Source organism: Hyperoodon ampullatus (assembly GCF_949752795.1).
Source record: "Hyperoodon ampullatus genome assembly, chromosome: X".
Lineage (NCBI taxonomy): Eukaryota > Metazoa > Chordata > Mammalia > Artiodactyla > Ziphiidae > Hyperoodon > Hyperoodon ampullatus.
The window spans coordinates 16404678-16429928 of NC_136913.1; the positions used below are offsets into that span (position 1 = coordinate 16404678).

General features: G+C 39.4%; 1 protein-coding gene and 1 pseudogene across 2 annotated transcripts in view; both read right to left on the reverse strand.

The window, feature by feature from the left end:
- Positions 1–6560: 6560 nt before the first annotated feature.
- On the reverse strand, positions 6561–7441 carry LOC307069192 (protein SET-like; annotated as a pseudogene). Its single transcript has one exon. The product of its transcript is annotated as a protein SET-like (transcript).
- Positions 7442–20620: 13179 nt separating this feature from the next.
- Positions 20621–25251, reverse strand: part of SCML2 (Scm polycomb group protein like 2) — a gene marked incomplete at its 5' end in the record, with an annotated part of 87844 nt that continues 83213 nt past the window's right edge. The window contains one exon of the mRNA XM_079727242.1: positions 20621–20747. The remainder of the gene's footprint in view (positions 20748–25251) is intronic.

Consider the following 25251-nt stretch of genomic DNA (forward strand, 5'->3'; position numbering starts at 1 on the left):
ACAGACAAAGGAAAACCAAAAGTATTTGTCACTAACTGACTTATACTTAGAAAGTAGCTACAAGAAGACCTTCTAGCAGAAAATCTATAATAGAATTTTGGAGCATTAAGAAGGAGAAAGAACAATGGAAAGAACAGAAATACGGTTGCGGAGAAACTAGATCACTCATACATTGCCGGCAGGAATGCAAAATGGTACAGCTACACTGGAAAACAGGTAGTTTCTCATAAAACTAAACACGCAGTTAACATATAACCAGCAACTGCACTCTTGGGTATTCATGTCAGAGAAATGAAAACTTCTGTTTACACTAAAACCTGTACATGAATATTCATAGCAGCCTTAGTTCTAATAGTGAAAAACTAGAAAACAAAACCCCAACTTTTCTTCAACAGATGAATAGTTAAACTATGACACATCTATACCAAGTAACAGTACTCAGCAATAAAAAGGAAGGAACTAGTGAACAACTTGCTTTAATCTCTAGGGACTTATATTTAGTGAAAAGAGCCAATATCAAAATGTTACATACCATATGCCTACAAATATATAACAATTTTGAAGTGACAAAGTTCTAGAGATGGAGAATAGATCAGTGGTTGACTGAGCACTGAGGGGATAAGGGAATAGGGAGAGTTAGGGATAGGGGAATAGGGAGGGCAGGGTCACCAGAGGGTGATGGGTGGTTATAAAAAGGCAACACAAGTGATCCTTGTGATGGAAATATTCTGTACCTTGACTATGGTGGTGGACATACAAACTTTATCATATGGTAAAACTGCATAGAACTAAAAGTACACACACGCAAATGACTACAAGTCAAACTGGGAACAGCTGAATAAGATCCATGGATTATATCAACGTCAATATCCTGGTTGTGATATTTTACTATAGTTTTACAGGATGCTACCACTGAGGGAAATTGGGTAAAGGGTATCACTCTGTATTATTTCTTACAACTACATGTGAATCTATAATTATCTCAATATAGAACTTCTAATTAAAAAATAGCTATCACTAGTTTGCATTAAGGATGCCTTTGAATATAGATTACAGGATGCTATTTGTAATGTGTGCCATTTCAAACTCACCAGTATTGGGAGGCATGCAGAGAAATGGCAAGGCAGTGTCTAGGCCCATGCTGTTATTTCCCATTATAGTTGAGTAGTTCATTGTCTCAGAGGTATCTGCCAGACTGAGTTCTCCTTGTGGCAGAACTGCTATAGGTACTACTACAGCAGCCTGGGCAGATGAGATAACACTGTTGGTACTTTCAGCACCTTCACTGAGATAGGTGGATAGAACAGGAAGCCCAGGAGACGGGCTGCATGGTGTGAAACACAGCTCTGATGAGTATGTGGAGACAATTCTGGGCAGTGGTGGACTCTCCCTGAGGACCGGCTGCTGCAGTTCAGGGAGTGCTGCTGACTGAAGAAATGTTCCTACAGGGTTGGTCCCGGCATTGTCTTCCTGCCTTTCCACGGGTAAAGATGGGCTACAATCTCCCTGTCCAGGGTAAAAGAACAGAACGGGTTAAGCTCCTTTCTGTAATTTCTCCATGAAGTATACAATCAAAACTTTTTTGTGTAAATCCAGATGACCTCTAAAATGACACGAATTCAGTATAAATCATCTGTGAGTAAAAATAAGAATTGAAAAGTCAGTAAAAGCATTAATACCTGTTTTCCTTGCAACATCATTTTCCGTAGTCAAGTATAAATGCTGAATTTTGATTATATGATTTTTAATCCTCTTCAACCCTACATTTTGATTGCATTTTATACATTATGGTTACAAACATAAAAATATTCAGTATCATGTCTCAAACCTAGACTTCAGCATTCTTCCAGGAGAGGTTATTCTCCAACCTACTGCTAAAGTAAGTATAGATCAGCCTTGCTAATCTCAGAGTTATTTGTTCTCTCTCACTTCTAACTGATTGGTATCTCCAGGAACTAGAGGTTTATGGAAGTAGTTAGGCACAGTTAGGCAACAATGGTTTCTCCAAAGAATGCTGCATTTGTGAAACAACTCCACAATGGTGGTTAACCTGCCTATTTGTGTTTTTAATAAGTTCTTGCAAATCCTGTCATAATAAAAAAAATTTCAGTAGTTCCTATTTTGAAACAAAAGTAACATATAAGAAAACACCATTAACCCAAAGTCAAAGTTTGAAAGTTTTCAAGCCGTCAGAAATCTCTTGTTTCCTACTTGATGCCTGGCTGTTGGTGACCCAGAGCCGAGCTGGCTGAGATAAGACACCCCAACCTCCCACTCAACTACTTCATGTCACACAGGCATTTTAAGAAGCCTGAATACTGGGAAGTAAATGTACCACAATTCCTATAAGCCATCACATTTATGATGGAGTCATTTTACATAAAGGAAGGTGCTATTTTAGGAAAGAAATTTTCAAATCTGCTAAAAGGCCAAAGAGCCTTTTTCCATATAATGATGGTATAACCTAATAGGCAGTGAGGGGTCCACTCTGGAAAGAACAGTGAGCCAAATACAACAGATGTGACCTTTGGCTTCAGAGTATTTTAAAGTCACGCAATTAACAATTAACCTTACAAAACCTTTGAGTACGCGGCCCCTGTATGCCAATCAAGTATGTGACTGATAAAACCGGAGAATTCTTGAAATACACAGAAATTTCATTCAGGCAAAAATACACGTAAAAGGCCAGAACCATTACATCATTCATTCAAATAAACATTTATTGAAGGCCTACCACCTGTGAGAACTACTTTGCTAGATGCTGGGAATGTGGGCATTAAAAAGAAAAAGAAACAGGAAAAAAACAGCTCCTACCCTAAGGAGCTCCCATTTTAGCTGGAGAGAGACAAGTAAAGAGACAAGGTCAACAGAGAAAGTGATCGGCAGCCTGGAGCAGTGGATTTCAGTGTGCTCCGTGGACCAGCAGCATCAACACCATCTACTGGCTTGTTGGAAATGAAAAATCTCCCACCTCAGATCTACTGAATTGGGAACTCTGAGATCGAGGGCAGTGACCTGTGTTTTCACAAGCCCTCTAGGTGATTCTGATGCACGATGAAGCGTGAGACCCGCTGGCTCTCAGCCCTGAATAACTAGCACAGGCTCTAGGGGAACACAGTTGGGTTTAAGTTACTTAACTTCTCTGTTGTTCAATTTCCTTATAAATAGAATTGGCATGAAATCCTCTCTCAGTTCTGTTGAGGACAAAACAACATGCTACAGTATTAATACCAACATAATAATAATAGTACATGATGACTGGTCTGATAGTGCTCAATCATCTGTTAGTATTATTATTGCCACGATACAGATAAGAACAAGAGGCTAAGCGTGCACAGAAGAGCAAGACCTAATCCAGGCTGGCAGTCGTGGCAGGATTTTCGAAGGAGGAGGTATCTGCGTTGAGAATGAAAAGATGAGAAGGTGTTCACTAGGTAGAGATGCACAGAGGAGCATACAGGGCAGAAGGAACAGTATATTCTAAAATACCCAACAAATTAGGAGTATGGGATTAACTGATATAAACTACTATACATAAAACAGATAAACAAGGATTTACTGTAGAGCACAGGGAATTATACCCCAAATCTTATAATAACCCATAATGGAATATAGTCAGCCAAAACCCCGAATTACTATGCTCTACACCTGGAACTAACACAATATTACAAATCAGCTATACTTCAATTAAAAAAATTAAAACAGAAATTAAAAACACCCAAACAGAAAACAGGAAGTCAAATGTTTAGAAAGTGAACATAAATGATGATCAAAGAGCTGGGTTATGATGGGGAGGAGAGAGAGAGGATGACAGCTATAGAGGGATAGGAGGCACAAAGTGGCTTTTTTAAACCTGTGGGAGAATGACTATGCTGAGAGGGATGGAGACAGAGGCTGAAGACACAAGAGACAGGGGGATGAAGGGAGGTGTCTGAGCACAGGGCAAGAGGGTCAGATGCAGAAACCAGCAGAGGTGTTAGCCTTACAGAGGAAACACTTTTCCCACTCCAGTGGTCAGGAAGGAGGTCGTCAGAGATGGATCCAGGCAAGTGTGAGGGCTGTGGGGAGAGGAATCAGGACTCGGAGGGGATTTCTGCACCACACCCTCCATTTTCTCCACGAAATAAGAGTACAGGATCGGGGTTGTCTGAGGATCACCAGTCCCCAGTGGAGGTCCTCCCCTCTGCTTCCCAGCCTGGACAGGGCTGGGGTTTTACTAAAGGGGGTGCTAGGCGAGGATTAAAAAAGAACAGATGGAAGGGCTGCACCGTGTGGTCTAGACTGGTAAGGGAAGGCGCTGAAGAAAGGAGGGAGCTAGCACATTAGGAGAAATGGAGAGCATCCCTTAGCTGTGACTTTGGAACCTGGGCATGTCTTAGCGGGGATACTCTATCCCAACACATCTTGCACAATCGCTCAGAAGGCCCTGGCAGAGCAGTGTCAACCCAGTTCATCGTGGATGCTGATGTAAAGCAAGCAGGGGAGAGCACTGTTCAAAAATCAGAACTCCCTACGTCGTCCCTGCATTCCCACTCTCTGTACATCTTCCCCGGAAGACAAGACACGTTCCCTTTAAGTATTCCACTGCTGTTCTCTATAATGATAAGGACTCCCATAAACATTTTTTACTTTTCAAAGTATGTTCATTGTATTCAAGAAACTTTTTTATATGTTAAGAAACATGTATTTGTTTATAAATGTTCATTGCTTCTAGGGTATGCTGCTCACAAAATCCTTGATAATTACATACTTCTATCAGTCTCCACCAACACGTCAATTTTTACAAAATCCCCTCAAAACTATGGAAGATAAACTCTTTAAAAAATGGTGGGTTGGGCTTCCCTGGTGGCGCAGTGGTTGAGAGTCCGCCTGCCGATGCAGGGGACACGGGTTTGTGCCCCGGTCCGGGAGGATCCCACGTGCCGCGGAGCGGCTGGGCCCGTGGTCCATGGCTGCTGAGCTTGCGCGTCCGGAGCCTGTGCTCTGCAATGGGAGAGGCCACAACAGTGAGAGGCCCGCGTACCGGAAAAAAAAAAAAATGGTGGGCTGCCATTTTGTTTCAACTGAGATACCTTGACATGCATTTAGGCACATACTAAATTTTATCCAAATCAGCCAACTTCCTTAAAAGAGAATATTGGAGAAATTCAATATCGAACAGTCTAGATGCAAGACACTTAACTACACTTGACCAGTTATGGGCTATATATTTTTTTTGTACACATTTATTTTTATTGTAACAAAGCAACTTGTACACTTTTTTTTTTACATCTATATTCATTAAAGTTATTGGTCTGTAATTTTCTTTTTGGTGGTGTCTTTGTCTGGTTTTAGTATCAGGGTGCTGATGGCTTCATAGAATGTCTTTGGGAATATTCCCTCCTCTTCAATCTTTTGAATGAGTTTGAGAAGGATCAGTATAAGTTCTTCTTTGTATGTTTGGCAAATTCGCCTGTGAAGCCATCTGGTCCTGGACTTTTGTTTGTAGGGAGCTTTGGGGGGGGGGGGGTTGTTTTGTTTTGTTTTGTTTGTGGTACGCGGGCCTCTCACTGTTGTGGCCTCCCCCGTTGCGGAGCACAGGCTCCGGACGCGCAGGCCCAGCAGCCATGGCTCACGGGCCCAGCCACTCCGCGGCACGTGGGATCCTCCCGGACCGGGGCACAAACCCATGCCCCGTGCATCGGCAGGCAGACTCTCAACCACTGCGCCACCAGGGAAGCCCAGCTTGTACACTTTTAACGTTTAAAACTGAGCATCATTTTTCCTTTCCAGTGAAACAAAAAGAAAAATTTTAAAATAACAGGAACAAAATTACAATAGAGAATGTCAATTGGAAATAAGACCCTACAGGTTCTGCTGATTCTCCCATCGAGTGGCAGGGCTCAAGTCATCATTAGGAGAGAATTTCATTTTAAAAGTGTCATCTTAAACTGCAAGGATGTCTGTTAAACATCACAATTAAACATGCCAAAGGAGAAGCCATGTTGTCAAAATGCCCACTTAACCCACCCAAACATCTCAAACCCACCCTTTGCTGACCTTCTATAACCCCATTTTTTTAAGTTTTTTTTTCTTTTTTTAAACAAGAGAAAGTAGACAGATACATGTTGGTAAATGCTAACTGTCCATATTCACATAGAGACACAGTGTAATCTCTGAGCCCAATATACAGAGAAAGGAGGAAAAAAGCTAGAATTCTATGCACTACTACACAGGGGCCTAGCACCCTCCAGCTTCCAGCAGAGCTAAGGGAGTGGAAGGTTTTTCTTTTTTCCCACAGAGCATGGTGGTGTTGATTCCATAAAGTTTTTGTTGAGACAGGAAGGGATAAAAATGAATTTGGAACAGAAAGGGGTAGAGATTCTTTTCCCACTGAATTCTGCTCAAGGTATTTCCCCCCAAAATAAGTTGTGAGCCATGGTATAAAGGAGAAAAGAGATCTCAAAAACAGGGCAACTGAGCACAAGAGGAGAAGGAGAAAAAAAAAAAAAAAAGACTGCAACTTCTCCCAGGGACTGGAGAAAATTAAAAAAGGAAGGTTGGAATCCATCAGTGTTCCATTAGTCATCTTCTCCTTCATCTTCCTCTCCTTCCTCCCCCTCATCATCATCTTCATCTTCTTCACCTTCATCCTCATCCCCTTCTTCATCAATATCTTCCAATCCTTCTTCCTCCTCCTCATCATCTTCTTCTTCCTCTTCATCATCATCATCATCTTCTTCTTCTCCCTCTTCATCATCATCATCATCTTCTTCTCCCTCCCCTTCCTCATCATCCATGTCCGGAACCAAGTAGTACTGTAATGGATTTGGCCAAATATCATCTTTGATGACCTTTCTGGTTCCTCATGCTGTCTCTTCCTGCTGGCTTTATTCTGAGTTTGACTTGAACGTTTTGTCAAATTCTTTCCAGATTTCCATTTGATTTCAGTGGACTTTGAAGATGGATCACCACTCTCATTCAGATGAAATTCTTTGGAGAGAACTTTATTTTCACAGTAAGGGTTTTCATCAAAATAAAAATCTATTCTGTAACCTGATTTAATATCTTCAAATTCTGTCATTTCGACTCTTGTCAAATAATGCAGCGCCTCTTCATCCTTCTCCCCAAGCAGTGCAGACACTTGTGGATGGTTAACAAATGTTGTTACCCCAAAATTTGGGATTTTGGCGACCAATTCCAACCTCTTCTGAAAAAATGGTTGGCGGAGTTTGTTATATTTCTGTTCTACTTTCAAAATCTCCTCACTGGCTTGTTCGTTAAGTCTGTCTATTTCATTTTGTACTTCATCAATATGTTCAATTGCTTCTTGCTGTTCTTTTTCTTCCTTCGGCAAGTTCGGAGAAGCAGACGTTTCCTCTGGCCTGGAGGCAGGAGTCCGTCTCGGTTTCTTTGGTTTCTTTGCTTGGGGTGGAAGTGAAGACTGGTGTTTGGGGGCCATTCTGGGAGAAAAGCCAAGAATCCACCCAAGGGAAGGAGCTCATACCAGGAGCTCTGAGAACTCTGGGCTATATTTTTTAAGGTACAAAAGCCATATTTTTATTTCAAGTTTTTCACCTAGGGATGTTGTTCTAAGTAGATATTTTTAAAATGTATCACAATGGAATGATAATCGTAGAGAACTTGGCATACAAAATTTCTATTAATAGTCCAATGACATCAAATGAGGTAAAGAAAATTTTAGCTCAATATTTTGGAAAACTACATTTAAGAGACAACTTTGATACCTCACAATAGTGCTGGAGTTCCGTAAGTTGGTTACGATGATTTTCATCATAGAAAACTACAGATGCACTGCTCTCCTATTAATATCATGAAAATAAGTGAGTCAATGCTTAGTATCTCTAGGAACCAAATAAAGCACTAGAAATATATATTTCCCTATTTTAATTGTTTTTCTTTTTTACCTACATTCCAAAAGGATTTCAGATGTCTACAATATAAAGCAGAGATAAAGTAAAACCAAACCTCACAATCATGAGAATGAAAAAGATAAGAGCCGATTAAAAAGAGGACTAAAGAAAGGAAGTTACTATACAGGAACCTAAGTTTAACAGAAGCTCCTGAATATCAGTATGAACACACAGTTTATAATATATGTAAAAATACATATAGAAATATAAATATATGTGTATGCCTGGATTAGTAGACATACAATTATTTCCTAGCTCTGTCCACTAAGAGGAACTAAAATCAATGACACAAGAGTAGCAATGAACACACCTAGTGTCTAGATCTTGGTTTCTAAATACCACTCTCCAATAAAAGGAACCAGAGGCTCCTTGAAGAGAGGTGAATTCCAGAGCTAGAACAGGGAATGTATAAATGAGACTAGAACACCTTGTGATGTCAGAAAAAAAGGAATTGCTCAAAAAAGAAGTGCGGGCATGTCAAAAGGTCACATGAGGCAACTGGAAGGAGCTCCCGATAGCCAAAGCTGGAAAATTTGATCAATAAAATAGTGACAATATTGGATTATAATTTATATAATACAATAAATGCCCATGCATCCATACTGATATAAAATATGTAATTGAATGAATAAATAAATGGGGGAGAAAGGACAGTTATTCATTACAAATCAATTCCAATTACTAAATACAAAGGAATAAGGGAAATAGAAAGTCACCATTAGGCAAACACCACAGTACTGAATGCTGCAGGTGAGATCCATGAGCTAACTCAACACAGGGCAAAAAGTTGAGGACAGGATATTAGCATAGTTTCAAAGTACACTCCTACCCAAGGTATTTATTAATTACAAAGGGAAAAATAGTAATTTTACAGTGAAAAAAATCCAGAAGACACCAGATGATTGATGTTAACATCACCAGTAAAAAGATATATGGACATCTCATACTCCTGATATGATTCAATGAGGAGACAACATGGTTTGTGTGGCGTTCTTGCCAAAAATGCATAATCTCAACCTATTCAAGAGAAAATATCAGACATATCAAAATCGAGAGACATTTTACAAAATAACTGATTGGTACACTCATCAAAAATGTCAAGGTGGCCAAAAACCAAAACCAAAACCAAAACCAAAACTGTCCACACACATCAAAATGCCAAGATTTTAGGAAGTAACTCCAGCTTGGCATCCTCGTCTTGTGGCCCCCCTTGTTTTTTTTTTTTTTATTAGTTTCTGCTTTATAACAAAGTGAATCAGTTATACATATACATCCGTTCCCACATCCCTTCCCTCATGCATCTCCCTCCCTCCCACCCTCCCCATCCCACCCCTCCAGGCGGTCACAAAGCACCGAGCTGATCTCCCCGTGCTCTGCGGCTGCTTCCCACTATCTATCTACCTCACGTTTGGTAGTGTATACATGTCCATGCCTCTCTTTCGCTTTGTCACAGCTTACACTTCCCCCTCCCCATATCCTCAAGTCCATTCTCAAGTAGGTTTTGGTTTTTGGCCACGCAGATTGTCATGTGGGATCTAGTTCCCTGACCGGGGATTGAACCCGTGCCCCCTGCATTGGGAGCTCAGAGTCTTAACCATTGGACCACCAGGGAAGTCCCTGTGTGGACAGTTTAGGACAGTGAGATGGGAGAACCCTCGAGGTGTCCTATTTTTGTTTCAATAAGTGCAAATTCTAGTTCACACATGAAACACCTTCCTGAATTCAGATAACATCTTTAAAAATGAAACATTTGTTTCTCTTTTAGTTGTTACTCGCTTGTTTTAAAACCAAAGAACCAATCCAGAAGATGATGATTGTTACCGACTTCACAGAAGATCATCTTGTCATAAAGAGGAGGTGCTAGTGTCATTAAGGCCACTTAAAAATGGTCAAAATGCTAAATCATGCAATATATATTTCATCACAAGTTTTTTAATTACTATGCCAAAAAACATTGAATTGTACTTTCAATGGGTGAATTATATAGGATGTGGATTATATCTGAATAAAGCCATTTCTAATAAGGTAAAAAAAAAAAAATGTCAAGGTGGGCTTCTCTGGTGGCGCAGTGGTTTAGAGTCCGCCTGCCGATGCAGGGGACACGGGGTCGTGTCCCGGTCCGGGAAGATCCCACATGCGGCGGAGCGGCTGGGCCCGTGAGCCATGGCCACTGAGCCTGCGCGTCCGGAGCCTGTGCTCCGCAACGGGAGAGGCCACAACAGCGAGAGGCCCGCGTACCGCCAAAAAAAAAAGTCAAGGTCATAAAAGATAAGGAATAAGGAGTTGTCACAGATTGGAAGAAATTAAAGAGACACAACTAATTTCCATCTGGGATACTGGATCGGATCCTGGAACAGAAAAAGGACATTGTAGGGGGGATAGTGAAATTCAAACAAGGATGCAGTTTAGCTTATTGTAAGGTACCAATGTTAATATCTTGGTTTTGAAAACTGTACTGTGGTTAAACAATTGCCATAACTTTAAATTATACAGGTCAGTTAACATTAAGGGAAGTGAAGTGTATACACAAGAACTCTTTGTAATATATTTACAACTCTTCCATAAATCTAAAAGTATTTCAAAAATTAGAAAAGCTACTGAAAGAGGGTACAAAACTGCTATAAATTTCTATCAGATAAGGAAAAGAGGAAAATAAAATGGTAAACTGCTCATGTGAGAGAAATATTTCCTTGGGCTCACAAGTTCAGAGTTACTCCATAGTCAATGAAGGCTGAAAAAGGATTTTAATCATTTTCTTTATGATAGTAAATGTAAATATATTTGGCAATTATAAAGTAATATTACTTAAATATTCAGTCTGATGTACATTCATTAATGACACTTCCACATTCTCTACAATGAGGTGTTCATGTTTTTGTATAGGAAGGGTTTATTAATAAACCAAAAGGAAATATAAAAGAAGGAATTGAAAGAAAAGTTTTAGGACTTCAATTTCGCTTTCAAGAAGCACCAAAGAGCGACTTCCCTGGTGGCGCAATGGTTAAGATTCCACCTGCCAATGCAGGGGACACAGGTCCGAGCCCTGGTCCAGGAAGATCCCACATGCCGCGGAGCAACTAAGCCCGTGTGCCACAACTACTGAGCCTGCACTCTAGAGCCCGCGAGCCACAACTACTGAAGCCCGCGTGCCTAGAGCCTGTGCCACGCAATGAAGAGAAGCCACCGCAATGAGAAGACCGCACACCGCCACGAAGAGTAGCCCCCGCTCGCCGCAACTAGAGAAAGCCCATGCACAGCAATGAAGGCCCAACGCAGCCAAAAAGTAAATAAATAAATAATTTTATTTTAAAAAAAAAAGAAGCACCAAAGACCTAAATGACCTCTGCCCGCTGCAAATACTACAACAACATGGAAAGATATTTGCAGAACTGTTTTCTCATTAGGTCAACTACACTTAAGATAACATTTTCCATCAAGCTTAACCCCTTATGTACTTCAGGATGGAAAGACTAGTCTTCCAGTAGTCCGGCACCAGAACTACTTTAAAAGCAAATATTTCTAACCACAAGGAACCAAATGTTATATGGCTTTTAATTTTCAAATAATCCAACAGTGACACTCTGTGGACAAAATAGGAAGCACATAAGCACCTATGTTTCTTAATAGATTAATCTCTAAGATACCTTAAATCCTTTTTTGGAATAAAATAGAGTATAAATAAATAGACAGCAAATAACCATTTGATTTAATTATAATAACTATTTTAAGGATGAATTATGGACTATAAGGATAATTTTAATAGAAATATACCAAGTAGTTATCAATGTCTTTGTTTTAAAAAATTATCTGAATTAGCCTGCATTACAAACTTATTAGGCAGTAAAAATTATATGGAATTATAATATAGATTAGTAATAATAAAAACAATATTGTCATCTTACCCTTCTATAATGCTTTATGCTTTTCAAAGTGCTTTCACATAATTATGTCAGAAACCATGGCTCTTGGGAGGCAAATAACATTATCCCCCCAAAGATTAAAATATTGGGGCTGATAGAAGTTAAGAGAATTGCCTATACTGATTAGGTGGTATTACTATCGTCATCCTTATGTAAGTAAATAAATGCATTTTCTGTTAAGCTTAATTATATATAGTTTAATAATCTATTTTATTCAACTTCAAAGATTTAGAAGCATAGCAGAATACGATGAAAATGTAAAACAACACAACCACTTCAGAAAACTGTTTGGCAGTTTCTCATAAACTTTAATCTACCCTGTGACCCAGTATTTCCACTCCTGAGCATTTACCCAAATTAAACGTAAATATACATTCACAAAGAGACTTCCATAATAATGTTCACAGCCACTTTACTCATAATAGCCAAAAACTGGAAACAACCCTAATGTCCATCAGGAGAAGGGATAAACAAATCATGGATATTCATACAATGGAGTATTACTTAGCAATAAATGGGAATGAAATATTGCTACAACCAGATGAATTTCCAAACATTACTCTAAGGAAAAGAGACCATGACACAAAAGAGTGCATACTATATGATTCTATTTATATAAAGTTCTAGAACAGGCAAAACTAATCTATGATGGAAAAAAACATACGAATGGTATTTCGCCAAGGTTCAGGGGGGTGGGGACTTATTGCGAATAGGCATGAGGGAAATTTCTGGGATGATGGAAATGTTCTTACCTTGATGAGGGGTGAGCGTACATATTTGTCAAAACTCATTGAACTGTATACACTTAAAGATCTGTGCATTTCACTGTATGAAATTAAACTAAATCTATTAAAAAGAAATAAAGCAGAATGAAAAAACAGAAAGGTTTTCACTTTACCATACAATCCATGTTATCCTCTCCTGGAATAGATGATCGCCCTTTTTTGCACAACGGGATGAACTCCGTTTCCGCTGAGTAGGGGCCATGTCTTCTTAAATTTGCTAGACGGTTCATCTGTGAAAACTGGTTGGTCAACTAGCTCTGCTAAACCTTCAACTCCTGGAAAGCAACGCATAAAAAAGTTAATTCACCCACTTACTGCCTTAATAAACTTAATATGGATATGTTCTCAGAATACCAACTCAAGTTGAATTGGAGTCCTGGCTGAAGTTTAGAGAGCGGACAAAATGAGAATTCTTCCATTAGTGATTTAGAATAAACCTTTAAAAACTGAAGGGCTTTATTGCCCACGCGTACGAATAAGAATCCAGATCAAACACATTTCCAAATTGTGAAGCAGATACTCCACAACCTAAAGGCTACAGAGTAAGTGCTGGAGACAAATGAACAACAGAGCATGAGTCCTAACTGCTTTTGTCAAGGAGCTCAGAAGCTTTTTACTCAGGGTGGCTGCGGGCCTCCAAATGTGAGTCAGGAGTCTCTTCTGGCTTGGGCCGCCCACCACGGTGCGGCCTGGAAAGACCACTAAAGACATCGCCTCCTCCCCTGCTCGGTGAAAACTGGGTGAGATTACGTCTAAGGTCATTTCAGCGCTAAGATTATGATTGCTTCCGTAGTTAAATTTTATATTAAACCTAAAGGACTGTATGTGAAAAATAAGCCAAAAACTCTTCTTGAATTATGTAGGCTCGGTTATGGTTCTGAGTCATTCATCTCTGCCACCAGGAAGACATTGAGTGCAATGCTGTCATATCATATCTTGTAGTAGATTTGAACGCTGGCATCACAGTACTGGGAGGGGCGTTAATGAGAGAGCTAGGTTCCCTTTATCCATCCTGAGCCAGGGCAGGAATGAGGCGGAATGAAGGGTTTCGAGTTTTACCTCCTTTCCTGTTTCCCTTTCATTCTATAGTGGAGATACGAAGGAACAAAGGCTCAGAAGGAAGAAATCAGAGGAGTTAAAGACTCTTGGGCTTCCCTGGTGGCGCAGCGGTTGAGAGTCCGCCTGCCGATGCAGGGGACACGGGTTCGTGCCCCGGTCCAGGAAGATCCCACATGCCATGGAGCGGCTGGGCCCGTGAGCCATGGCCGCTGAGCCTGTGCGTCCGGAGCCTGTGCTCCGCAACGGGAGAGGCCACAGCAGTGAGAGGCCTGCGTACCGCAAAAAAAAAAAAAAAAAAAGACTCAAGTTACATAAATGCAGACTAATATTGTGGGAAAAATTCAATTATGAAATACCTCCAATTTGAGCTGTAACTTCTATTTTTATTTTCTAAACTGGTTGTTTTTTTCTGATTAATACAAGCTATACATAATTAAACTGTGGTATTTTCATACAAAGAAAGACTACACAGCAATGGGATAAACCAACTACTGCTAAACACTATGAGGACGAATTTCACAACAATAATGTTGAGTAAAAGCTAGACATAAAAGAAAATATACTGGTACTTCCCTGGTGGCACAGTGGTTAAGAATCCACCTGCCAATGCAGGGGACGAGGGTTTGAGCCCTGGTCTGGGAAGATCCCACATGTCACGGAGCAACTAAGCCGGTGCACCATAACTACTGAAGCCTGAGTGCCTAGAGCCCATGGTCCACAACAAGAGAAGCCACCGCAATGAGAAGCCCGCACACCGCAATGAAGAATAGCCCCTGCTCGCCACAACCAGAGAAAGCCCACGCGCAGCAACAAAGACCCAATGCAGCCCAAATTTAATTAATTAATTAAATTTTTTTTAAAAGGAGAGAATATAGTTGTGATACTGTGATTTACAATAAGAAATACATATTTGGTCTCCATCCTGGTTTCTGGCACTGAGCTTCTAAAATCCTTAAAATGTTTTAAGTGATGAGAGTGATCAAGGTATCTTTTGTTATGTTATTGAGGTTACTTTTGGAATGCCCCTGGATCACCTAAGGATAGAGGCTGGTCACCAGAGGAGCCAACCATGTAACTAGTGGATTGGAACTTCCAGTCCCATCCCCCTGACCTCCAGGAGGGGAGAGGGGCTGGAGGTTGAATCAATCACCAATGGCTAATGATTTAATCAATCATGACTATGTAATGAAGCCTCCAGAAAAACCCAAAGGGACAGGGTTCAGAGAGCTTCCAGGTTAGTGAACACATGGAGATTGAGGAGAGTGGAGCTAGGAGAGAGCCTGGAAGCTCCGTGCCCTTTTCCCATACCTTGCCCTGTGCATTTCTTTCATCTGGCTGTTCCTGAGTTATGTCCTTTTATAATAAACTGTTATCCTAGTAAGTAAAATATTTCTCTGAGTTCTGTGAGCTGCTCTAGCAAATTAACTGAACCCAAGCAGGAGGTTGTGGGAACCTCTGATTTACAGCAAGTAGGTCAGAAGCACAGGTAACAGCCTGGGCTTGTGACTGGCGTATGAGGAGGGGTGGCAGGGGGCAGTCTTGTAAGACTGAGCCCTCAACCTGTGGAATCTGACACTACCTACAATAGATAGTGTCAGAATCGAGTTGAATTCTCAGAAAACCTGCTGGTGTCCAAGAATTGCTTGCTGTTTTGTGGGAAGCCCCAACACACACATTGGAATTGGGTTCAGGAACCTAAAAGAATAGTGTATAATTCAACTGAGCTAAAGCTCAATCTAAAGACAGGCAAATATAATCAATGGTGGGAGATGTCAGGATAGCGCTACCTTGCAAAAGAGTAGTGATTGAAAGGGAGGTGAGAGCTGATTCCGGGGGGCTCAGTGTTGGTTATATGTGTGTATTAATTAGAAAATTATTTAAGCTGAATATTTATGATTTGTGCATATTTTTGTATGTGATAGATTTCTATAAAAAGTCAACCTAAAATTAAGCTCTTTATAAAAAAATTCAGAATCTAAATAAAGTAATCCATCACTAAGAAATATCATAACCCTTAGATATATTTCCTTCTTGTTTTCTTACTATCTATATATTTTATCTTTTAATTTTTGGTTTTTTTAATAAATCTATTTATTTTATTTATTTGTTTTGGCTGCACTGAGTCTTCGTTGCTGCACGCGGGCTTTCTCTAGTTGTGGTGAGCAGGGGCTACTCTTCGTTGCGGTGCATGGGCTTCTCATTGTGGTGGCTTCTCTTGTTGCCGAGCATGGACTCAAGGCACACAGGCTTCAGTAGTTGTGGCTCGTGGGCTCTAGAGCGCAGGCTCGGTAGTTGTGGTGCATGGGCTTAGTTGCTCTGCAGCATGTGGGATCTTCCTGAACCAGGGCTCGAATCCGTGTCCCCTGCATTGGCAGGTGGATTCTTAATCACTGCGCCACCAGGGAAGCCCTCTATATATTTTATATAGTAGTTTGACTCATATTGTACATGTATTCTGAGCAATTTTGTATGTCATTTATAATTTTAAAAATATTTTAAATGCCTGCATAATATTCCATCATGTGTATGTCCATAGGTTATGTTATCTGTTTTCTGTTGTAGGACATTAATACGGCTTCCAATTGCTCATTATTTTGCTATAATGATGTGTACACATTCAAATGTAAATATTTATGTACATCTCTGAATAGTTCTTTATAATGGATATATAGAAGAGTCAGTAGGTCAAAGGCTATGAGCATTTCAGGGGCTCCTGATAGGTGCTGCCAAAATGTCCAAAAAGGTTGTACTAATTTACATTCATAGAAAACTGAAGTACAATGGTTTTTCTCCATTATCACTAAAATGAATCATTTAAAAATTTCTAATTTGATAGATGAAAGTTTTTCTATCCCATTTTTGTATCCCATTTTAATTTGCATTTCTCTTGCTACTAATGCAGTTGAATATTTTTCAGATGTTTGCTATCTATTAAAATTTCCTGTTCTGTGACTTATTTTTCATGTCCTCTGATCATTGCCCTATTGGGGTTTCAGTGTTTTCTGTTTGATTTGTGTGAGGTCTTGCTATCTTAAGGATAATAACTCTGGAAAATATATATTTTTGGCAAATATTTTTCCCAGGTAGTGATGTGATTTCTGAAGTCTGATGCTTTTGAGATAGGGAGCGGTTCTTTATTTTTAATTTCATCAAATTCATTAATATTTTTGTGACTTCTCGAACTACTTCTATACTCAATCTTCACTAGGATTAGGAAAAACATTCAACTATATTTTCTTCTAGTTTTCCATACTTTCATTTACTAGATATTCAGCTCTCTAATCCATCTTGAAATTATTTAAGTGTGACATGAGGCAAAATCCAGTGGGCTTCCCTACTCCTAATAGTTAACCATTTGTACCAGCATGATTTACTACGTAATATGTTTCTCATATTAATATACTGTAGTATATTAACTCTAAATTCTTTGTTCTGTTTATGATCTTCCTATTGCATTAAATCTGGCTCCCTGGGCTTCCCTGGTGGCGCAGTGGTTGAGAGTCCGCCTGCCGATGCAGGGGACACGGGTTCGTGCCCCGGTCTGGGAAGATCCCACATGCCGCAGGAGCGGCTGGGCCCGTGAGCCATGGCCACTGAGCCTGTGCTGCGGAGCCTGTGCTCCGCAAGGGGAGAGGCCACAACAGTGAGAGGCCCGCCTACCGCAAAAAAAAAAAAAAAAAAAAAAAAAAAAAAAAAAAAAAAAAAATCTGGCTCCCTGTTTCAAAACTAGTATCATAGTATTTCGATAATTGTCCTTTTAAACTATTTGTGCATTTGATATGGTAAATTACCACTTGTCCCTTAAACAGGTTTTCCCAAGGTTTTTTTTAAAGGTACACTAAAGTATTTTTTCTCATCCAGGAACACTTTGTATCTCTCCACTTAAGCCTTTTTTTATGACCCTCAGTAAAGTATTTGCTTTCCTTTCATATAGGTTCTGCTATTTTTTATTTGTTTATTCCTTATAATTTTAAATATTTATTTGTAGCCATTATCAATTGGGTTTTTTTCCTATATATTTTCTAAATTGCTTGATGCTGGTATTTGAGAAGACAATTTGTCCTTATAATTTAAAAATTTATCTAAACTGACTCAAGAAAAAATAGAAAATCTCAACAGACCTATACCAAGTGAAGAGATTGAATCAATCATCACAAACCTCCCAGTAAAGAAAAGGTCTGGACCAGAGGGCTTCACTGCTGGATTCCACCAAACTTTTAAACAAGAATTAACACACCAATCCTTCTCAAACTCTTCCAAAAAACTGAAGAATTACCGTGATACCAAAGCCAGATAAAGACATTACAAGAAAATAAAAAGACTAACATCCATTATGAATATAGATGCAAAAATCCTCAATAAAATATTAGCAAGTCTAATCCAACAGCATGTTAAAAGTATTATTCAGAGACTTCCCTGGCAGCCCAGTGGTTAAGACTCTGTGCTTCCACTGCAGGGGCTGCACGTTCAATCCCTGGTTGGGGAACAAAGATCCCGCATGCCACGTGGCACAGTCAAAATGTGAAAAAAAAAAAAAAGGATTATTCACCATGACCAAGAGGGATTTATCCCAGGAATTCAAGGTTGGTTCAACATAAGAAAAGCAATCAACGTAAAACATCACATTAATATAATAAAGGGGGAAAAAAAACATGATCATCTCAATTGATGCCACAAAGGCATCTGACAAAATCCAACATCATTTCAGTATAAAAATTCTCAGAGGGCTTCCCTGGTGGTGCAGCGGTTGAGAGTCCGCCTGCCGATGCAGGGGACACGGGTTCGTGCCCCGGTCCGGGAAGATCCCACATGCCACGGAGCGGCTGGGCCCGTGAGCCACGGCCGCTGACCCTGCACATCTGGAGCCTGTGCTCCGCAACGGGAGAGGCCACAACAGTGAGAGGCCCGCGTGCCGCAAAAAAAAAAAAAAAAAAAAAAAAAAATCTCAGAAAACTAGGAACAGAGGGAAAATTCCACAACTAGATAAAGGGTATTTATGAAAACCCACAGCTAACGTCACATTCAATGGTGAATGACTTGAAAGCTTTTCCCCTAAGATTAGGAGCAAGACAAGGATGCCCGTTTTCACCACTGCTATCAACACTGTACTGAAAATTTTAGCCAGAGCTATTAGGCTGTCAAATGCTACTTTGAACACTTACAAATGATTAAAACGATAAATATAATGTTATATATATTTTACCACAATAAAAAAATTACCTAGCCACCTTTTCTGAAATCTCCTATTCTGAATTTTTATGTCAGTTACATAGATAAAAGGGATCAGACTATAAGTACTGCTCTGCAACCTCCTTTTCCCACTAAATATGTATTAGTCTTTCCAAACTAATACCTTTAGGTATACTGCAATCAGTTTTAACAGCTTCTCAGTTTCCTATCATGCACATAGGCCATGCATGATTTATTTAACCAGTCCTCAATTCATGGATATTTAAGTTACTTCTAAAGTTTCCCTCTTGCAAAGAACGCTGCTGAACAGTCGTGCACTTCTGCAAGTAGTTCTATGGGATAAATTCCTAGAAGTACAAATGAGATGTCAAAGGGCATCCACAATTGAAAATTCTCCTCTAGTTCTTTCCCCACTATCGAGGAGTCAGTCAGATGTTTTGTAATACGCTAAGAAAGCATCCTGTTGGTCTTGAATACAGTTTTAAAGCCAGAACTGATAACAAGTGGTATCAAATGACTTTTGGCATCATTTAGACCAGGGGTTGACAAACTACAGCCTGTAGACCAAACCCACCCTGCTGCCTGTTTTTGTATAGCCCAGGAGCCAAGAATGGTTTTATTTTTTGGTGGGGTTTTTTTTTCACATTTTTAAGTTTTAAATTTTAAAAAACACAAAAGAATATTTCATGAAATGGAAAAATTATAGGAAATTCAAATTTCAGTGTCCATAAAGTTTTACTGGAACACAGCCATACTCGTCTGCTAATATCATGTTGTTTTCACATTTCAACAGCAGAGCTGAGTAGCTGCAACAGAGCCCTTACAACTGCAAATCCTAAAATATTTACTATCTGGTCCTTTACAGGAAAAGTTTGCTGACCTCTAATCTAAGCAACAATATTTCAATGTTTTAAAGAGTAGGAAACTCAAGTCTCTAAGCAAATGGCAAAGAGCATACTGTCATATAGTTACTGAAGGAATGTTCCCAAGGGGTTAACGTCTCTTGGCTCTGTGTATAAGTGAGGAGGTGAATGGCCTCCCATTTCCTTGTTATTGTGGTTGAGAAGCAACCACTGGAAGGACAAGTAGCTAAAGTTCTGGTTGCAGGATACTACTTTCCAGGGACTCTTTTTTGGGTGCTAATGTAAATGATGCTGTGTTTTTAATTTCAAGTTTCAATTGTTTACTGCTTGTATATAGGAAAGGGATTGGCTTTTGCATATTAACCTTGTATCCTGAGAATCTTGCCATAATTGCTTGGGAGTTTTTTGTTGATTCTTTGAGATCTTCAACAAAGACAATCATGTTGTCTGTTCCATGGACTCTTGGCCCAAGATGTTTCTCCCATAAGTTCAGTTTTTGATTTGCCCCCAGATAGTTATAATTTTAGTTGCCAGGTATAAATAATTCTTCAGAAACAAAATATAGTCTCCCCAACACTTTCCAAGGCTACCTCCCCACTCCCTGTAGAACAAAAATAGAAAAGGAGACATGACAAAGCCTAAATGAAGGGAAAATGAAAGCACAAGTAAACACTGTGCTATTAACACGAAGCTTCGCCCTCTGATAGTAACTAATTAATGTAAAACTTAGAGGAATATTTAAGCAATTTACTGGAAATGAGGACCAGGGGGCAAAATTTCACACAGGAGGAAATTTAACAAAATTACCATATGACGATTGGGATGGTTCCTCAGAGCTATCACTGTCGCTTTCAAAATCTGGTTGTATAGTCAACATTTCATCACTGGAAACTCCGCTCTCATAATCCTCTGTATCAGAATCTTCTACGATCACAACATCAGCATCATCACTGGCATCACTGTCCTCTTCAATATCACTGGCATCACTGTCCCCCTCAATAGTTACAGTAATATGAGCTAAGAAGAAGCAAAGAGAAAGGGTAGATTAGATACCACATTAAATTAAAAGTTTCTAGAGGAAACTACCTTATAAAGTTACGGAGTGTTTAAAAAACACTTTAGCTGAATAAAATTACAGTAAATATTTTCATATCTCTAATTGCAAGTTAGCTAAGAAATCAACTGCTTAGTATGAAGCTTTGAGATACATGTGTATGTACACACACACAAATAGTATTATTTCTAGGATTTCCTATTCTATAGAGCAATAAATTTCTTCTACTTTAAGGAACTGGACCACAGAAAGATAGACAAGATGAAAAGGCAGAGGGCTATGAACCAGATGAAGGAACAAGACAAAACCCCAGAAAAACAACAAAATGAAGTGGAGAGAGGCAACCTTCCAGAAAAAGAATTCAGAATAATGATAGTGAAGATGATCAAGGACCTCAGAAAAAGAATGCAGGCAAAGATCGAGAAGATGTAAGAAATGTTTAACAAAGACCTAGAAGAATTAAAGAACAAACAAACAGAGATGAACAGTACAATAAATGAAATGAAAAATACACTAGAAGGAATCAATAGCAGAATAACTGAGGCAGAAGAACGGATAAGTGACCCGGAAGACAGAATGGTGGAATTCACTGCTGCGGAACAGAATAAAGAAAAAAGAATGAAAAGAAATGAAGACAGCCTAAGAGACCTCTGGGACAACATTAAATGCAACAACATTCACATTAGAGGGGTCCCAGAGGAGAAGAGAGAGAGAAAGGATCTGAGAAAATATTTGAAGGGATTATAGTCGAAAACTTCCCTAATGTGGGAAAGGAAATAGCCACCCAAGTCTAGAAAGCGCAGAGAGTCCCATACGGGATAAACCCAAGGAGAAACACACCAAGACACATAGTAATCAAATTCGCAAAAATTAAAGACAAAGAAAAATTATTGAAAGCAGCAAGGGAAAAACGACAAATAACATACAAGGGAACTCCCATAAGGTTAACAGCTGATTTCTCAGCAGAAGCTCTACAAGCCAGAAGGGAGTGGCGTGACATATTTAAAGTGATGAAAGGGAAGAACCTACAACCCAGATTACTCTACCCAGCAAGGATCTCATTCAGATTCGATGGAGAAATCAAAAGTTTTACAGACAAGCAAAAGCTAAGAGAATTCAGCACCACCAAAACAGCTCTACAACAAATGCTAAAGGAACTTCTCTAAGTGGGAAACACAAGAAAAGGACCTACAAAAACAAACCCAAAACATTAAGAAAATGGTAATAGGAACACACATATCGACAATTACCTTAAACGTGAATGGATTAAATGCTCCAACCAAAAGACACAGGCTTGCTGAATGGATACAAAAACAAGACCCATATATATGCTTTCTACAAGAGACCCACTTCAGACCTAGGGACACATACAGACTGAAAGTGAGGGGATGGAAAAAGATGTTCCATGCAAATGGAAATCCAAAGAAAGCTGGAGTAGCAATACTCATATCAGATAAAACAGACTTTAAAATATAGAATGTTACAAGAGACAAGGAAGGACACTACATCACGATCAAGGGATCAATCCAAGAAGAAGATATACCAATTAAAACTATATATGCACCCAACATACGAGCACCTCAATACATAAGGCAACTGCTAACAGCTGTAAAAGAGGAAATCGACAGTAACACAATAATACTGGGGGACTTTAACACCTCACTTACACCAATGGACAGATCATCCAAAGAGAAAATTAATAAGGAAACACAAGCTTCAAATGACACAATACCAGATAGATTTAATTGATATTTATAGGACATTCCATCCAAAAACAGCAGATTACACTTTCTTCTCAAGTGCACACGGAACATTCTCCAGGATAGATCATATTGTGGGTCACAAATCAAGCCTCAGTAAATTTAAGAAAATTGAAATCATATCAATCATCTTTTCTGACCACAACGCTATGAGATTAGAAATCAATTACAGGGGAAAAAACGTAAAAAACACAAACACACGGAGGCTAAACAATACGTCACTAAATAACGAAGAGATCACTGAAGAAATCAAAGAGGAAATCAAAAACTACCTAGAGACAAATGACAATGAACACAACGATCCAAAACCTACGGGATGCAGCAATAGCAGTTCTAAGAGGGAAGTTTATAGCAATACAGTCCTACCTCAAGAAACAACAAACATCTCAAATAAACAATCGAACCTTACACCTAAAGAAACTAGAGAAAGAAGAACAAACAAAACCCAAAGTTAGTAGAAGGAAAGAAATCATAAAGATCAGAGCAGAAATAAATGAAATAGAAACAAAGAAGACAATAGCAAGAATCAATAAAACTAAAAGCTGGTTCTCTGAGAAGATAAACAAAATTGATAAACCATTAGCCAGACTCATCAAGAAAAAGAGGGAGAGGGGGCTTCCCTGGTGGTGCAGTGGTTGAGAGTCCGCCTGCCGATGCAGGGGACACGGGTTCGTGCCCCGGTCCAGGAAGATCCCACATGCCATGGAGCGGCTAGGCCCGTGGGCCATGGCCGCTGAGCCTGCGCGTCCGGAGCCTGTGCTCTGCAACCGGAGAGGCCACAACAGTGAGAGGCCCACGTACCGCAAAAAAAAAAAAAAAAGAAAAGAGGGAGAGGACTCAAATCAATAAAATTAAAAATGAAAGAGAAGTTACAACAGACACCACAGAAATATAAAGCACCCTAAGAGACTACTACCAGCAACTCTATGCCAATACAATGGACAACCTGGAAGAAATGGACAAATTCTTAGAAAGGTATAACCTTCCAAGACTGAACCAGGAAGAAATAGAAAATATGACCAGACCAATCACAAGTAATGAAATTGAAACTGTGATTAAAAATCTTCCAACAAACAAAAGTCCAGGACCAGAGGGCCTCACAGATGAATTCTATCAAACATTTAGAGAAGAGCTAACACCCATCCTTCTCAAACTCTTCCAAAAAATTGCAGAGGAAGGAACACTCCCGAACTCATTCTATGAGGCCACCATCACCCTGATACCACAACCAAACAAAGATACTACAAAAATGAAAATTACAGACCAATATCACTGACGAATATAGATGCAAAAATCCTCAACAAAATACTAGCAAACAGAATCCAACAACACATTAAAAGGATCATACACCATGATCAAGTGGGATTTATCCCATGGATGCAAGGATTCTTCAATATACGCAAATCAATCAATGTGATACACCATTTTAACAAATTGAAAGAGAAAAACCATACGATCATCTCAGTAGATGCAGAAAAAGCTTTTGACAAAATTCAACACCCATTTATGATAAAAGCTCTCCAGAAAGTGGGCATAGAGGGAACCTATCTCAACATAATAAAGGCCATATGTGACAAACCCACAGCAAACATCATTCTCAATGGTGAAAAACTGAAAGCATTTCCTCTAAGACCAGGAACAAGACAAGGATGTCCACTCACACCACTATTATTCAACATAGTTTTGGAAGCCCTAGCCATGGCAATCAGAGAAGAAAAAGAAATAAAAGGAATACAAGCTGGGAAAGAAGAAGTAAAATTGTCACTGTTTGCAGATGGCATGATACTATACATAGAGAATCCTAAAGATGCCACCAGAAAACTACTAGAGCTAATCAATGAATCTGGCAAAGCTGCAGGATACAAAATTAATGCACAGAAATCTCTTGCATTCCTACATGATAATGATGAAAAATCTGAAAGAGAAACTAAGGAAACACTCCCATTTACCACTGAAACAAAAAAAATAAAATACCAAGAAATAAACCTACCTTGGGAGACAAAAGACCTGTATGCAGAAAACTATAAGACACTGGCTGAAAGAAATTAAAGATGATACCAACAGATGGAGAGATATACCATGTTCTTTGGATTGGAAGAATCAATATTGTGAAAATGACTATACTACCCAAAGCCATCTACAGATTCAATGCAATCCCTATCAAATTACCAATGGCATTTTTTACAGAACTAGAACAAAAAATCTTAAAATTTGTATGGAGACACAAAAGACCCCAAATAGCCAAAGCGGTCTTGAAGGAAAAAAAAACGGAGCTGCAGGAATCAGACTCCCTGACTTCAGACTATACTACAAAGGTACAGTAATCAAGACAATATGGTACTGACACAAAATCAGAAATATAGATCAATGGAACAGGATAGAAAGCCCAGAGATAAACCCACGCACCTATGGTCAACTCATCTATGACAAATGAGGCAAGGACATACAATGGAGAAAAGACAGTCTCTTCAATAAGTGGTGCTGGGAAAACTGGACAGCTACATGTAAAAGAATGAAATCAGAACACTCCCTAACACCATACACAAAAATAAACTCAAAATGGATTCGAGACCTAAATGCAAGACCGGACACTATAAAACTCTTAGAGGAAAACATAGGAAGAACACTCTCTGACATAAATCACAGCAAGATCTTTTTTGATCCACCTCCTAGAGTAATGGAAATAAAAACAAAAATAAGCAAATGG